This window comes from Corapipo altera, unplaced genomic scaffold (genome assembly GCF_003945725.1).
Source record: "Corapipo altera isolate COAL_440 unplaced genomic scaffold, ASM394572v1 44, whole genome shotgun sequence".
Lineage (NCBI taxonomy): Eukaryota > Metazoa > Chordata > Aves > Passeriformes > Pipridae > Corapipo > Corapipo altera.
Window position 1 is genome coordinate 11,413,627 of NW_020884880.1, and position 18,030 is coordinate 11,431,656.

Genomic DNA, 18,030 nt, shown 5'->3' on the forward strand with positions numbered 1-18,030 from the left:
TAATGTGCTTTCCAGTAGCCACATACTTCTAGCAAAGATTCAACCCTCGTGCCTGCTACCTACTTCAGTTTCCATGACTCATCTCCAGCTTTCCAGAGGAAAGCAAGTTCCTACTGAGCAACATACATTTAGCGATACCTTTTACATGCTCACAAGCAAAACTGAAAGATCTAGCCTAAAAATTCACCAAGCTTAAAGTAGTGATTAAGCCTACACAAACACAGATGCAAATATAATAGGAAATTAGTGCAGAACAGCAATGCTATATTCTGGTTTACAAGTGTAAGATCCATGTAAGCCTGTTAAGACAGATTTCAAAACATTAGTTTATATATAGGACTGTAAGAACTGCACAGTTCAGAATATCCAGCCTTCCACAACTGCAAGCAAATGCGTAAATTATATGCATGTAAGGCCTACAACATTCTACCTGTCCCTATGTGCCCTAAAATACTAATCTAATGGCTACAAATTTAAAAGGCCAAGAAAACACACACACACATATATATATATATACATACATATATACACACACATATACATACATAAAGTTAAAATGCAGCACAAGCAGCTGGTCAGGAAGTTCAAATGCATTATCAATGTCCCTACACCAAAAGAGAAATTGTTAAGTATTCAGAATGCACTGTGACTACATTTACATACTATTAGAGAAGATAAAATGCACAAGTGCCATGACCGGAAATGTGATTTGGGACAGAATTTTCTCCTAATGATAAATCTCACAATTAATGAACACTCAGGCAAAAACCCCACCAGCAACACAAGAAGTTTTTCAATGTCACCGATAACATAATCTCAACCTTGCCAAAGTCCTATCTTTGGCTGCAGACTATAAAGAGCATTTCAGAATGAGACACAAACCACAGAGTCCAATTGTGCAATGGGTGAGAGTCCTCCTTCTGACCTAGTGGGTGATCAGTGGAAACCCCAAAGCCTAAGGCTGAAGGGAACCCAAACATCATACAATCCTACAAATGGTATTTTTCTTCCCAGTTCCCACAAATGTAACACACCTTTGAGGTATTTTTGAACATTTACTCTTATCTCAGCAGAATAAAGGGTTACATTAGCACCACTTCTGCTTTACCTGTTCCATTTCTTTGATACATCATTCAATTCCTTTAGACATAAAATTAAGTACAATGTATTATCCCAAAAGAGGACTGAGGTGCTGCCTCTTTGCCAGCTATACTACAGTCCTCTCCCATTCTCCACTGACTGAGCAATTCTTCATAGCAAGAAGTTTCTTACACAGTTTCTTTGATGATGTTCCCTCTAGGCTAAAACAGGCTCCACACCAATTTAACCTCTACTTTCCTATAGGAAGGGCAACATATCCATGAGACAAGAAAGACTGACTTACAGTGAGTAAGTAGGTGCCAACCAGGAAAAAATCTAAGTATCTTCTTCTTTTACAGAAGTGAAAGTATAAGCAATTCCATTAGGCAAGATGTGGCAAGCTCACATGAGTCTTGTGTCAGATCTGAAAAACAAGCAAAAATCAGATGAGAAATACACTTCCTGCTGCATTGTCCTTTCATACCTTGGAAGCATGAGGGAGATAAGTACAATATATGAATATCTGAAAAATTTTCTACCTAGTTTTTTATGCGTTCCACCATCCCAAAATATTTCCCTAAAATACAACAACATCTACAGTTTTCTGAAAGATATGTATTAGAAGTCTGGGTTAGCCACATTCTCCCATACAAGTAAGCAACTTGAGTTTTAGTCTAATAACACACTAACAGAACAATACATTTCATAACAGAAATCTTTCTTGCCCCAAGGATCCAGAACTCTGCACACATGTGTAACTCTACTGAAGCTGTGGGGAACTCGCCCAAACATCTTGTCAGCACAAAACAAGAAAGAAGAATCCTGCATAGAAATAGATGCCAGGGGTTCTACTCTTTGACAAACCTGTTGCTTTGAAGCAACTAATACACAGTTTTGACCGTTAGTCTTTTTTTGAAGACAATCCAATTTTACAGTTTTAGCAGCCTGCAGGACTTCTCTTGTACAACATGAACACTACCAAACAGAAACTGCCTATGACACACTTTAATGTGCTCAGTTTGAGCCAAAAAGGAACAATGGTTTAGGCTGCCTTTATACTCATAGAATGTATGGGTAACCTTTCCAATTATTAGATTTGAGTTTCTGTTGTACTGTCAGTTCCCATATCAACGTGATGATAATCTTTCCAAAAGCCTACAAGCAATCAACAACAGACAAACCAGTGCCTGGGTACCATATACAATTTATAAAACCTAGCATATCATTAAGCTTCCTCTGATGCTTTCCTCATCTTTCTTCAAAATCAATATGAGAAACAGAATTCCTCAAGTTATTTGTGATAACAGTTTTGAATCTAGATCACTGTTACAATTTAACTTTTTTCCTTAGCTATTATTTCTACATGCTGTCATAGACTACAGTTTTATTTCAGGAATGAAAATAAATGCTTCTGCCTTTCTTGAATTGACATTACTACCCTTATTTAATATTATTCTTACAGCGTTAGCATATTTTCCAAGGGAAAAGGATTTCCTGTTTTCAACTCAGAGTTTTAAGCAATGCTTTTGCCTTCTCCTATTGGTTGTCTACATTTAATATATTCTAATTTCACATTTACACTCAATTCCTTGGTTCTTCTATTTGTTAAGTTCCTAAAATGCCACCATCCCCAGCTGGTTTGGAGTCTAAATTTGTGATTTAACTTTAGGATTATTTAACACATGAACTTGTGCATTTTTAAATAGTCCAAATATTAAGGGTGAAAGTTTTTTAAACTAGAGTAAGAAAGAGCAATCGATGTGTTAATTTTGATATTTTAGTTTAATCTAAGGTTCTTTCATTTTTACAACCTTTTAATACTAGAGTCCTAAAATAGCTATTAATATAAGAGCCTATTGACATTTTAGCCTGTAGGAGCATGCAGTGGGCAGAGGCAGCTGAAATAATAACATATTTGAGTGATGAACCAGCTTCATGATTTTATTACTCAGACTCTTCCAAATCTGTGGCTGGCATTTTTCCCAGTAACTCAAAAATTAAGCCGTTCTACATTTGAAACTTCCAACAAATCATATATTAAAAATATCTCATGGTTAAGGCAACAGATTAACCTTATAAAAAGCCTTTGGGGAAAAAAACCACCAAAATTACTAGATCTGAAGAATAGTACCTTTAATTCTCTGTGCTATTTGCAACAACAATGTAAGAGAAACAGGAAAAATAATTTGATATATATATTACAAATAAGTATCTTAGTTATTAGGAGTATATTACATATACTGAAGTAACAGGGACCCTAAAAGGACCCTAAAGGAAAATGACAGATGTAAGGAAACACAACCTAAGCATCCCCCACTGGTCACATGAGGCCATCAGCAGTTCTGTGCTAACTTCCAAAACAAGTGATAGCCTAATGAAAAAATATCCCCCCAAACCCAAGAAAAATAACTGAGCTTTTCAGCACAGCCCACAAGGTTAGACCTTATGCAACAATTCCATGGGTCAAGGGACAGGACAGGAGACTTGCCATTTCCACCATTTCAATCTCAAAGCCTTTATTTAGCTATGAGTCACCCAAAACAAGATCTAGAATTTTCCACTTTATTATGCAGTGCCCTCTGTAAGACTTCAGTATTGTCTTCACAACAGCAGAATTCACAAACTGCATACCACTCAGGACAAGCCAAATGCAGGAGCTTTAAGCCTGAAAAATGTTTCTAATGGTATCTGAGAAGTCTGATATCTGTTGATGTATCAACCACTCAGTCATGCCGCAAAGACAATGGATGACTTTGTTGTTTCATAATCTTTCCACATTTTTGCACAGACAGCAAGTTTTCCTTCTTCTAAAATGAAATTTTCTCCATGATTTGCTGGTCCAAAAAAGGTCCCATGTTCCCAGTTTCTCCCCAAAACATTGTACTGCAGTGGTCTATTTTGACAGTGAGCATTGAGAAGCATTCATGTGATATTGTTTCTGAATATTTTGCAATACAGGTACATATTTTCCAAAATCATTTGGGAAATAGAGATCAGCTTAACTGCACTGTTGATTGATTTATAACTTTTTTGTGTCTGTGTAATGAAAAATAATCTGCACTTGTAGAGACATACTCACAAACAGTAGACATTAGAGGAAATCTAGAGCCTGATGCACTGGAATAGAAGGATAAATTGAACAATAAACATATCTCACAGTGGGTGACTACAGCTCATGTGAGCATCATAGAGAGATGTCATTTAATCCAGAACCGAGAAAATTAATTATTTGGTACCCAAGGAAAAAAAAATGAACATGCAGTAACTGACCTTTTAATAACTTTATAGCAATTAATTAGGCTGGTTTGTACTGTATTAGTCCTAAAGAAGCTACAAGTTTCTGGTAGAGCCTACCAGGAGTGTAACAAAGACCTAATCTCGTAAGAGAGTGCAATTTGGTTTAAGTCTGCATCAAACACAGCTGGGCCCTTGGGGAGGAACCACCCAATTCTCTCCCTTCTCAAAGTTAGCAATTTATTTCCACAGCAACTTCTACTAAAACCAGTAGCAACATGACTACATAGTGAAATGAGAGTGGAAAATAATCAAATTAATAACTAAAGAGGAAAAAAGGCAAATTTTTAGCAATAATGTTTTCAGAGTCATTTCACTGCATGAACATGCTGCAAGAATAAAGATGATGAAAAGAACAAACCAGGCAGCTGCCAATAGGAGGGTAGAATAGAGCAGAACTATCCCTTTTGAAAGCAACACAGGATTATGGTGGTTTACACTGAAAATGGAACTAGGAACAAAGTGGCACGGACTAGTAAGAAAGCAGGTAACTTGTCCAAAACAACGTGCAACAGACACACCTTCTAAAAAGCAGAGTTTAATGAATGTAAGCAAAAGCTAACAGTAATGTCAAGTCTGACTGAAGCCAAACATTAAAATCTCACAGTTTACATGATGGATGAGCTAGTCTCAAGTGTTATTATGCAGTGCTAGCTTTAATTGCTCTGAGCTAAATATAGCTTTCAGAATTTAGCAGCTCCCCCTCAGCTTTTCTGTCTTTCAAGGAGGGAAAAAACCTTTTCGTTAATAAAAGCACACAGGCATACACAGTGGCACGTTACTACAGCAAAGCAGGAAGCAAACCATTAAGATGATTACATTAGAGTCTCCAACACTCATTGAGAACTCCTGTTTTTCAAGACACCAACTGTCTCCCTATTCCACTACTCTGGTTCCAGTTACAGCAGGCAGTGGAAGGATGCATATCTGCACCTTTTTAAACCAAGTCATTTTGTTGCTTTATTACCAGACTGTAAATCTTGCTTGACCCATGCTTCCAGTCAAGATGTTGCCTTTACCGGCAAGCTGCCCTGGTACCCACACACTTCTTGCTATGCCACCCAGATAGGCACCACAGGTGAGGAAGAGGAGGAGCAAGTCTGCACACACATGCAGCCTGACCCTTTCCTGCAACCATTGTACTGGCATAACATACACCAGGTGGTCCAAAATCTGCTATGGCAGCAGAGACTGCAGCACTCTGATAAAGGCATGAAACGAATTCTCTCTTCTGCCTTCTTATACCTAATAAGGATTTCAAAAATTTTAAGAAAGAGTTCTATATGGCAGGCTTCATTTTCCCTCTCTGAGCTGATAAGGGGTTTCAAGCAGAAAATTTGGCTGACAGCTAGAAATGCATTCTACAGATTCAGCATTCCTGTTCACCTTCATTTTAGAGGTCATTATGTAATTAAAGCACTACGATTTATCTACAATTCCTGGAATTAAATTAAAAGAAAAAGTAGCCACTTCTGCAATAAGTTGTCTTTTCACTTCCCCTCAGGCCATAACTCCAAACTCTCTTCCCTCCCCCAAAACCCATGACCTGGCCCTCTACCTATTTTCACTCTGGCTTCATCCATCCTCTTCTCTCTTCTTTACTGAGCTGAACTCTTAAAAGTTAAGAGGTATGATCTTCTTCATCCCTGTCTTTGGTGAGCAGGGAAAAGAAGAATAATGTTACTTATGGAAAGGAAAATACTTATCAGATCATATGAATTACCAAATGCAACATTACCTGGCCCATCTCTTTAGCTGTAAGGCTCCAGAGGTCTGTCTGTGTTAGAGCTGTACGTGCACTACACGAGGACCAACTGGAGGGTTGCCAAGAAGTATCTACTACACTAAACAAGACCAAAGGTAGTACACCACAGGTCTGCTCTCTGAGGTGCAGATCAGCCTGGAGAAAACAGGTCAACGGAACTATGTCTGTTTGTTGCTTATGAGAGATTTTAAAGCGAGCCTCCTGACATGCATGTTCTGCATGGGGACATCCATACTCTACTGCTAGCTGAGCTGCCCCACAACAGAAAGGCTCCCTACAGTCATTGCAGGCACAGACTTCATTTACCAACTTCTGATAAAGCACAAAATCATGACAGTCATTGCCATGAAGATCTTTCTGAAGTAACAGACTGAAGTGTGGATAAAGAGCATAAAAAATAGGGATAAGTACTGGAAGCACTTTGTATACTAACTAGAACCATTACTCTTACAGAAGGCATTTTTATTTTAAAATTCTGCCAATCACAACAGACTATTTAGTACAGATGAATGTTGAAAAAAATACTCCAAAATGTACAAAGCATCATGCAAGTACCATGGATAATCTTACAGCTACTTGTTTAACGATCAAGAATCAGAGCTGAGTGCCCCAGAACTCCATGTGGTCCTTCTGAGTTGAACTGTTCCACTCTTGAGCAGCAGCAACCAGACAGAGGCAGGGCAGGCAACTGGGGCTGCACAAGTCTCGAGCACCAAACAACCTCTCACCCTCTCCCCACATTTAAAATCAGCATGTAAGGTGCACATGCTGCCCTTCATGAAATCAGTAGAAAAACCCACACAGGTGACAGGATGGAAGAACAGTGGAGATCAGCCAAAGCAACTATGGTATTAATCTGGGAAAGAAAGCATGCAGCTACAGTGGATAGTCACATAATGGTACGAAATCTGGATCTGGAGATTAGCAGAAGAGAAAAGATACCAGAAAAAGGTGATTTGTTTTCTTGCCACCTATAATACTAGAAAGATTTTGCTTTCCTCTCCAAAATTAGAACACCTACCTAAGTATAACTCCTTCTTCCCCTCTTAGAGTCATGTGTATACCCAGAAACCCACAAAAAAAAGAAGCACTATCAGCCTCAGGTCAGGACAATTGAGGCCTAAATGTTCACAAAACTGTCACAGAAGCATTAATTCAAAAGCAATTACGTTAAAACAATAAGATCCATCAGAGTAAATATATAACATCCACCAGAATAAATAAATACCATCCTGCAGAAGCTGCAACTTAATCAGAGTAAGTTTATGCAGAGAAGTTTTCCTGCACAAAAAAATCCAAACAAACAAATAGATGTAGTGAGTAACAAGGTCTACAAATTTCAGAATTTATTTACCAGATGTTTTTCTCTACATCTGGTGGCCTACAAATTTACCTCAGCTGTAGCAATAGCTCCTGAAAAACCTTGGCAACAGCTACTACTACTACTATATGTGTGACTTTATGGGGAGTTACATATATATATTTTCAGTTAAATACGTATATTCACTTAATGTAACTTAAGGGTTTTTTATGTTTATAGAATATATAAAGTCACATTTAAGTGAATACTTTCACAATCCGAGCAAATGATTCATATATATTGCCTTTCCTCTTCTCTCTTCCACTTCATGTATTTCCCTGCTGACTTGAAACTATATTCTATCTAGGTGTTCAAGGTTACTAAGAACAGAAGGCAGAGAGACAGAATCTAGAGGTTATTTATATGGCAGGACTTCAAACAATTGATCCAGCTATATCTCAAGTGAGTTGATAAAGAGGCATTAAAATAGTGAGGAGAGAGAAAGATGGGTGAAAGACTACAGCATTCAGAGTCACTTAGCAGGCCTCTCCTGCTCAAGGACTCTCAATTATGAGACAAAGACATTGACCAAGGACAAGGTGACACACCCAGAAAGGGATTTACAGATGAAAATGAGAAGTTGTTGGGCACCCATGCAATCTTCACATCTAACCTTGCTGCACAAGGAAAGGAAAAGGAGAATGTGACCAAGAAGGACTCTTATCTCTGATCGTTTGATAAAGGGCTGAAAGTATTAACACTCATCTGAGAACAGGGTTCAGTCAGACAAGTAGTCTGCCCTGATAAACAGGCATGACCAGATAAAACATTCTAAAGTATTTGTGTACATACAAAAAAAAAAAAAAAAAAAAAGAGAGGCCTCCACTGCAAAACTAATGAACTTGAATTAAATACAAGATTAAATATCACAGGGACAACAGCATCTGAATGGTTAAAACATATATTCAAATGCACACACTATTCAGACAAGTTCACACACTATTCAAGCCAGTAGAAGTTGGGATAGTACATAATTGTGATAGATCTAAAAAAAAAAAAAAAAAATCAAAAAACCCAACCACAAAACAAACAAAAAACCACCAAAAATCCCCACAAAACTCCCCCCCACATCATTGCAAAAGAACTAATAGAACCTGACAAAGTAAAAAAAAAAACCAAACAAAAAACCCGACAAAAAACCAACCAAACAAAAAAATCTGAACAACACCAAAAAAGCACAGTGTTGCTCAGAGTCTGCAGCAGATTCAAAGAAACCAGCCTTGTTACAGGCTTTATTTTATTAGAACAAAAAACATCACAGTGACTTGGGCATTATGGAAGATTAAACTTCTGATTCAAGTGAAGTTTAAGTAGTCAGGTAGATTGAGGAGTTCAGACTCTCTAAATTGAAAATGCTGAGCTGCTGCTTCATTAGATGTGCAGAAACAAATCTGGAAATGCCTCACAGGATGCTGCATGCAGTAGACAACTTGAAAGATGAAATAGGTCCAACGAGGTAAATAGCTTCCCCACACCTCCCCAAAAGGCAGGGAAGAAGTTGATTCAAGAAGTTGCACCTTGTATGTCAAAGTACAGGAATAAAGTTATAGCTTTCAAAAAATTTGATTTAAAAGATATTAAAAAAAAAAAAGAGTTCTTCAACAATTCAAAGAAACTATGTGAAGTAGTAATGTGGAAGTGAAAATGTCTTAGTAAAGAAAAGAAAGACAGGATGTCTACTATGAAACAGACCTGGAAACCATCAATACCAGCACAGAATCAAAAGGAACAGCTTCTTGAGCACATGTAGAGAAAACCACATGAAACCACTACAGATTTCTGCAAGAAAAGGCAGATTAAATTGAATATATAGTTGCAAAGAAAGCTTCCATGCATTCTTAAGTTATTATGCCTACTTCGCCTCTAGTCAATAGAAAAATTTAAAAACTCTAGTCTATACTTCTAAAGCAGACCAAAAAACCAGTGGGAGGTACTCTATGATGACAGGAGGGCAAACAGAATACCTGTCTTTAGAGTTAAAGATGAGGGGGGAAAAAGTAGAAAGAAATCAGCCCTACTACAATCATTAACACATAGTCAATAGTAAGAGTTATTTTAAAAAAAAACAAAACAAACAAAAAAAAAAACAGACAGAAGAAATCTTAGATCTTATCTGGACCTGACAACAGCTGCATTAACAAAACCTAGTAATGGTCCTTTTTGGTAGAAGAACTGCAAAGTGACCAACTGGCCACAGAAGACAATGAAAACAATTATCAGGCTGGACAGGGATCACCAGAAGAGGTTGCCAAGAATTACCTTGGGGCTGGTTTTATTTAACAGCCCTACTAGTGGCAAGGGAATTGAGATGTCTAGTAAAAGTTGCTGCTGACAAAAAGTATACAGGCACCTCTGATGCATCGAACAACTAGAATACCAGGTGAGAGGAACCATATGAACAGAAGCAGTGACAGGAAATGCAGTTCATCGGCCCTGAAGGCAAGGTCAGGACCCCAGGAGTAAGACTGCTGTGACAGCTGAAGTGAACAAGGAAAGCAAGGTATTCACACACACAGAGTGAATGTCTAATCAACTCATGACCAAACTGATGAAGTTAAGAAAAGGGACAAAAAAGCTACCCTTGACATAAACTAAGGCATTTCCTACAGATCTGTACAGGGAAGCGTCAAAAAAAAGTCACTGTGCAAGGCACTGCCAGCACCTAATCTGGTCAGAAAACAAAGAATAACACCTAAGACACACATGAGATCAATGTAAGTTTATGCAAGGAAGATTGACAGCAGAATATTGTCCTGAAATGAGCATACCTAGTCACCACATTACAAGATTCCCTGCATCTCTTCAAGTCTAAATGCAAGACTCCTAAACTGACCAGGAGAGAGAGCCTCACTCACACGAACAAAACAAAAAGTTAATGCTTTACAAAGGTTTAGATGAAATGCAGGTGCTTTTATAAATACCAAGAAAAAAAAACAGTTTTATTCGGGCATACTATACATTTAGGCAGAATACTGGAATAAAGTTTTAGTCCAAACAGGGAAGCTTTGAAATAATTTGTTAATGGGACAAAGTTTAAAATGATGCTTGGTCACTTTAACAAAGGGAATATACAATATACATTGACTGCTACAAATACTGAACCTGAGTAACCAGGAACTCTCTTCCAGTCCTGTGATATGTCAGTACAGCCACTTTCAGCACAGAAGTCTTTATATGCCACTTGCCAAAGTTATTATCGCTGATTTAATCTGGTGTGCAAAACTGACCTTGCCTTAATACTCTTAAGGTTCCACTAATAAAGACAAATTACTTCAGCTTTACTCACTTTTAAGTATTTCTTTTGTGAACAAAGTTTTAGTGTGTTTTTGTGGGTTTTTTTTTAAGGAATATAATTTTTAAAAGTGGCAGATCAAGGAAACTACTTTTTAGAATCTATGTTTAGGCAACTATTAGCTTCAACTATGTCAGTTCTGAAAATGAAATTTGAGGATATTTTCTTCTTGACTTGATGTCAATACTTTGCATGTCCTGGCCTTTCCAAAGACAACAACTACAGTTCTCAAGAGTTCTGGGACTCAGACACAGAGAAACAAGTGCTTCAGAATCTCAGTGCAAGGAAGAAGCAGGAGATCAGAATAATTCCCTTCCTCAAAGTTAATCTCAGCACAAATCTACCCCATCTACACCTTGTAATTTTTGTTTGCACTCCTCCTACATTTCACAAAGCATTTTTGCATGCAAATATTTCAGTGACATTAACAGACTGGGTAAAACAGCTTCATAAGATGACTTGGCTGTATTTACTCAAAACACCCTCATGATTTTCAAGGGCCAAAGAAAGGCACAAGGAAATAAAGCAGTTTGGTCAATCAAAATAAGAAGTGAGAATTAAACTTATGTACACTGATACGTAAGAAAAAAAAATAAATCTGTTTTCCTGCCCTTCATCCCTAGTTCCCTTACCAAACACTACCCTTCCTCTCAGCTGTAAGTGCATTATACTAGGCTAATATAGAAGATATGATTTTGTCAATAAATTAATGCACAACAGACGCACAGCCTACGCCTTCTCTCTTCTTAAGTAACCCATCACGAGGTGGATCAAGTAGCAATGCACCTGCAGACTGTTGAGCAATGACATTAAGAATGATAAACCCTCAAGAATTCTAGTTCTGCAAGATGTGAGTACTAGAAGACAGTCTACAGTGAGAAAGGCATTACATCTTTTTAATAGTCAAGAGACAAACTTTTTTCTTTTTTTTTTTAAGTTTAGAACATAAAATTCATTTAACAGCAATCAAAGATGATCCTTTTGTAGAATGGTTCTGGAGACTGAACTACTATTTAAGAGTTTAATTTGAGAAAGCTATAAGCAAACAACTCTCATCTGGCACTGAATAGAGGGTGTGCTTATGCTAACCATGCATTCTAGTCATATTAAAGTAAATAATGCAAGCTCACCTGACAAGGAACGTTTTGTAGTTCAATGCCATGTCTGAAATGTCAATACAGAAATGGCATCCTCAGTTAGAAAAACATGGATGTTTTCAAATGCTGAGTTGTGCCTCAGAAACCAAGATTTCCTAAGCCTTTTCAAGTAGGAAGTGGTTTCCACCCTAAACAAGTCCCGCAAGCCCTTCCCCAAGTGAGAACGCTCAGTCAATTCATGTCACTGAGATACAGACACTGTTATACCACTGTATTACTAAGAAATTAAGGAAACCACTTGTTTAAAAACAGAGACGGCAGACAATACAACCAGAAATAAGTGGAAAGTTGCATTTTCCTTGCTCGGTTTGTCAAACTAATGAACTAGGACTAAAAGCAAATTATTAAACCTTTCTGATGAAAATAATTACTTTGTATGCATTTAAAAATACCCAATGGTATTTTTATTCAAGTCCCATTACTTGAAATTTGGTCTTTCAAAATGTAATATCACCTGTAAGGGATCTTCAGTACACAAACAACTGCATGCACATGACACGGCAGAAGAAAATGACCTTGTATACTTACTTATGTGTTCCTGCAATAAAGGAAAAAAAAATTACAAGTCATCCTTATCAAATATGCCATTTTATCAAAGCCTGACATTAGAAGAAGAAAAAGGGAAAAAAAGTAAAAACAAGCAAAGAGCCAGCAAGTCTCATTAACCAAAGTGATATCCTGATAATGGCTCTGCTGTTGATTTTCAATTAGAAGTGTTGATCCTGCTGAACTTCAAGAAGTAAAGTACAAAATAGTACTGTACATAGGAAAATAAGCTGTTAAATTGTGTGCATGCATGCGTGTGGAGAGAAGACTATGATTCAGCCATCCTGTGGAAAATTATAACCTCTTATCTCCGAATCTGAAATGAAGTTCCATATTTATTCAGTGAATGAAAAAACATGATTTCAGCAGTGCATTTGTATACTTATTCTAAGAAATAGGATGTTAAAAAGCTTGTTTCAACAAAACAAACTGGATATCAGCTAAAAGGCAACAACTTATTTTATCCACAACTGCAGTTCCCTACCTCAGCAAGTTCTCCTTCCTCAACAATTTGGTATTCTCTAAGCACTGGGAGATATTAAATAAGTCACTTAGTTTTATAAGGTTTATAAACTTATCGTAGTTTTAAATGCTTCTGGTTTTAATGTCTTGCAATTGAAATAGGTAGATTTGAAAGACAGTAAGAAATCTGCAAATGAACTCAGTGATATCACTTAAAAAAAAAAAAAACAAACAACAGGAAAGAATGAATGGTTTTTATACTTCCTGAATTCAGCAGCTGTGGCAGTAGTGTAAGGGCTATGAATTGTTACTTCCTAGTTATGTCACTCAGTAAAAAATATCAATATCATTCAGTTAAGGAAAACAAGAATAAATTATAATACTTTGGCTCAACATTTCTGGCACACAAATTTTGGATTTCCTTTCCTGTGGATCTGTATTTTGGGATGGAAAGTTAAGAATAACATAGCAAAACATTCTCCTAAATGCAGCTGGCTGCCTCCTCAGCCTAGAAGTGGTACAGATATTACAGTTGTAGGCAAATGAGGGTTCATGATACATCTTTGTTGCCCATCATTTTATTCAGTAAATAGTATTTGCTGATACCAGTAAGGGCACAGCTACTGAATTCACATGTTAAAAAACCAGTATCTTTCTTGCCAAGTTATGACAAACTCCTAAACCCTTGCATATTCAAAAAAACAGACAAGAAATATTAAGTCTTCTTTCCTAACATGGTTGCTACTCGAGTTCAATAACAGGACTAGATCTAGCCTAGATTCTCCTGTCTTCATATACATATTGTTGTTATTTGACTTCAGTATCAGCAAATTAGAAAACCCCATTAGTTCTAGTTCTCCTCTTTCTAAAAGTCAAATTCTCTCAGACAGACATCAGCAATCCTCCTTAGGAAGCCTACTACAACAATGTTGTATAACACCCCGCTGTATGAAAGATGACCTCTATCCAAACCACAAGGTTGCTTATTGCCTTAGTTAAGGCCCGGGCAAGGCCAGAAAAAACCCAACTCTGACTGGGTTTTTAAAAGATAATTTATAGATCTCAGAATTTGACAAGCAGAGCTGCACTATACTAAGATTCAAAATATACTAGTAAAGTTATCACAGAATGGTTGAAATTGGAAGGGATCTTTTGAGGACATCTGGTCCACCCCCCCACCCCCTGCTCAAGCAGGGTCAGCTGGAACAGGTTACCCAGGATGATGTCCCAACAGCTTTTGAATATCTCCAAGCAAGGGAGACTCCAAAACATCTCTGGGCAACGTGTGCCATTGCTCAATCACCTTCGCGGTGAAGAAAATACTTCATGATGTTCAGAGGGAAACTCCTGTCTTTCAATGCCCATTGCCTCTGGTCCTGTCACATATCTTAACAAGTGACAAACCATTATCAGAATGTTATCTTCTAAGGAAACTAAACATGGCTGTTCCAAGTGATTCGGCTAACCCTATTTAACAGTAACAGCAAGTAAGATGGAGTTCTGAGAAGTTTCCAGGGTAGACCCTAGAGCCTTATTAATCACTCTTACTAGGAAAAAAAAAAAAGTTAGGGAGAAGTCTGCTCCTCAGGTATAGTCTTAATGCCTTTTCCTTATTATTTTTTTTGTTTCTTTATTCCAATATTGCTTATTTAAAAAGCAAACACCTGCAATCTTTTAGCAACTATGCCAGCTCCAAATAGCCTGATGCATGCTAGGCAGTCTGCTTCTTTTGACTTGGCAAAATCATTGCTAAAAAAATGGGTTACCAAGTTCTTAAAACACCTGCTACCTAAATTGATGCATAGTTCCCAAGAACTGAGAGCTCACCTGCCTCTAAGCTGCACAAATGCAGATATATCCAATTGGGGGAAAACCCCACACAGCTACCGAACTGTGAGAAGTACCATCACACAGCAAGTACCAGCCTGCCTTCCTTTGGTGAGCAGCAAAGTATTAGGGAGTAAACTTCAGAAAGCCACCACAAACTCCTAACCACAGGCATCTTAACAAACTTGTAGAGACTCAGTAGCCCACATCCTCTGGAGTCAGCTTCATCTGCTCCCAAGTAGGCAGACAGTAATCACTTGCACATCTTCAGAATGACAGTTGCTACTGATGATTTACACATCGTTATTTTAAATCATTCAAGCAGAAGATTGACACTTGCTGTTTCTTTTTTTAAGGTATACAAGACAGCATCATGTTCATATTGAAACTTCCTCCTCCCCCTCATTAATAATTGCACTTAAATTCACAGTTTATGCTGTCAAAGCTTTGTCTAGGGGATCTCCGCACTCGTATTTGTCACAAGCAAAAGACACAGAAAAAAAAGATAAAATCATTCACACTCCTTCAGAATACAATATTTTATAAGACTATTAAACAAGCTTTTTTTTTCTAGCAATACAATTACAGCCAATGTAGTCTCAGATGCCAGCATGAGTAACGTGTTCCACATCGTATTCAAGAGAGATGCCATGGTTCTGCCTTGCAGCCTGAGACAGCACCAGAAGCCTTTTGACAATAAAACTTACCAAGACTGGTTTCAAAGTCATATGTTTTCACTAAGATAGGACAAAAAAAGTTCTGTAAAAATAAGAATTGTACATTTCACTTCGTTAACTAGGACTATGAAGTAACTCTATCCCTCCTCAAGGCTATTTTTCTAGGCACACTGACAAAGCAATTATCTTGGAGAAGAGGGAGACATTGCAACAAAATGTTTTTAACATGTGTGGCTGGCAAGATGGAAGAAAGTACAAGAAACCTATATCCTACTCTGCTCCCATGAAAACTTGAAGGGCAAGACTTAATCTTCTGTAACAAGTAGAATAAATAGTGACACAGATGGGCTTGTGCACTGAGAAGGATAAAGTCTCCTGCACACATGGTTCTTTTGCTGATTGACAAGCTGTTCAGAAATTGTCTCTTCAGTGATTTCATCTACTCTCTGGGCAGAGAAAAGTATACATGTGAGGCAAACGGAGTACACCCACACAGCTGTATTTATCAGAACCATTAGGAACAGGAGCTTCATTCATTTTCACTGGCACCTATATGAAAGTAGAACAGACTTAAGTCAGAAGAGTACAACTGTGTATGCTGCTACTAGGAAAACCCACCAAAATCATGAGAAAAAGTGGTGTCAGATTAGTGACCTAAAAACGACCTAAGCAACTGGCATGACAGATAAGAGATTACACTTGTGATAACAGAATCTTTGCAGTATCATCACAAGCAGTAATAACAGAACTGAGTGCAATTAAAATGAGGGAAGAGTATGAATGCATTCAGTGAGGGAACATTTCAGACTTCTATCCAGAAAACATTTATCAGAGGATGCACCAAATGGCCAGAAAGCCCATTACTTTATTATTATTATTATTATTAATAATAATAATAAATCATTGCTGAAATTCAACAGATATCACCACAGTAAACACAGAATAGTTAGAAACACTGTTACAAACAAGGATGGGTTTCTCATCTTCACTATTCTGTATTGTTACTGTCTTCATTCTAAGAGCAGCAACTAAATACAAATGCTGCATAACAACTGTAGCACCACATAGTACCACAGTTTTTAGGTTTCAATGCAACCAACATGCAGGTAGAATCTGAAGCTATCACTTAAAAAGTTACTGTTATGGAAAGACGAATCAAAAGAAAAATCTCTTTAATTGTCAATCCCTACATTACAGTGGAAGGCAGAGGAAAGGAAGATTTGTTTGCACACTCGTGTTAACATAAGTGCCAAAGAAAATGTTCAGAAGGGAATAATTATATGTTGACATGGCAGCAGCTGTGTTTGCCAACTGAAATATGACTCAGATATCAAAACCCCACAACTTAAAGGCTAAAGAGGAAATGTTCAGTTCAAGTACTTGTAATTTAACAACTGGACTTGAAAGTGAGAAATCTAGAAACATAGATATATATATTCCTCATGGTTGGATAAGGAATGCAGAGCTTGCCTAATATGTTGTTCAATAACTTCAAAGGAAGAATTTTCAAATTCAGACTAAACTTATGAAATTGAAAAGTAATGCACAGAAGCACATAAAGCATCATAACTGCAACCTTCCTTCTGTGACTTACCAGACGCTATTAGGCAGCCCCTATCTTTATGTCAGGCTGTCTTACAGCCAGATATACAATTATTTAGTTTAGAGATATGTCTAAGAGCCAGATGCACATAGCAATTCTCAATGCACTACTTCAGCTTGGGGCTTAGAGGTCAATGAAAGTCAGTTCTCTCTCTTATTCCTCCCTCCTGTTGCACATAACAGGAATTCCTGTCAAGTTTTGCTTATCAGTACGTATTTTCCACAGAAAACAATTCAAGAGGCATGTCTAGAATAGCCTTCATCCAAACACTGGGAATCATTAGCAAATAGCAAACAAGCATTGCAAAAACCACCCAGCACTTGCATCATTGAAAGCAGCTCAGCTGTATTTCTTTACTTTTGTGGTTAACATCACGGAGCACCCAGACACCGAAATAGGATTAAGCCCTGCTGTGCTCAGTGCTACACACTGACACGTGACTTCTACCCTAAGGAGCTTGCACTGAGTCAGTGCTCTTCTGGCACACCAGACAGGCAGGACAGCACGGGCTGAGCTGCAATGGCCAAATACATTTCTCAGTTTCAGCTAGCATTCTTAGAGTCCTCACTGCTTTTACTAAGAAGGCAGGTACCAGAATTGCCATTGAATTTGTATTTTAGAAAAACAAAACAAAACAATGCCGCAAACCAAACAAAAAAATCCAACAGTACCAACAGCTCTGATCATTTAACAATTATCTCAGTTGGGACAGCTGAATACAGAAAACCAGAAAGAATCTGTTCGTGTTTTTTGTTTTCTGCCCTGGCTGGGGCGGTCCTTAACTCTACATATAAATGTTTCAGGTAACTTGCAACAACAGGCCATGAGTTTCATGATGACAGAGCTCCAAAACTACAACTCCAACGCTGTATTCATTCATGCCATAACTTCATATATAATAGAATCTATTTCTGAACATAAGCACCATGTGAAAGTCACAAGCATCTTCAAGAACTTTGCATGAACA

General features: G+C 37.6%; 1 protein-coding gene across 4 annotated transcripts in view; it reads right to left on the reverse strand.

Annotated features, from left to right (window-relative positions):
- The window catches only part of OSBPL3 (oxysterol binding protein like 3), a 95,213-nt gene that overhangs the window by 73,716 nt on the left and 3,467 nt on the right, over nucleotides 1-18,030 (reverse strand). For 2 of the 4 annotated variants that reach the window (XM_027639332.1, XM_027639329.1), the window contains exons 1-2: nucleotides 12,403-12,470; nucleotides 1,385-1,504 (exon numbers count right to left, since the gene is read on the reverse strand). The gene's annotated coding sequence lies outside the window, so the exon portion shown is untranslated. Of the gene's footprint in view, nucleotides 1-1,384; nucleotides 1,505-12,402; nucleotides 12,471-18,030 lie in introns of those variants that run through there. The other 2 variants (XM_027639330.1, XM_027639331.1) reach the window with 1 other exon arrangement.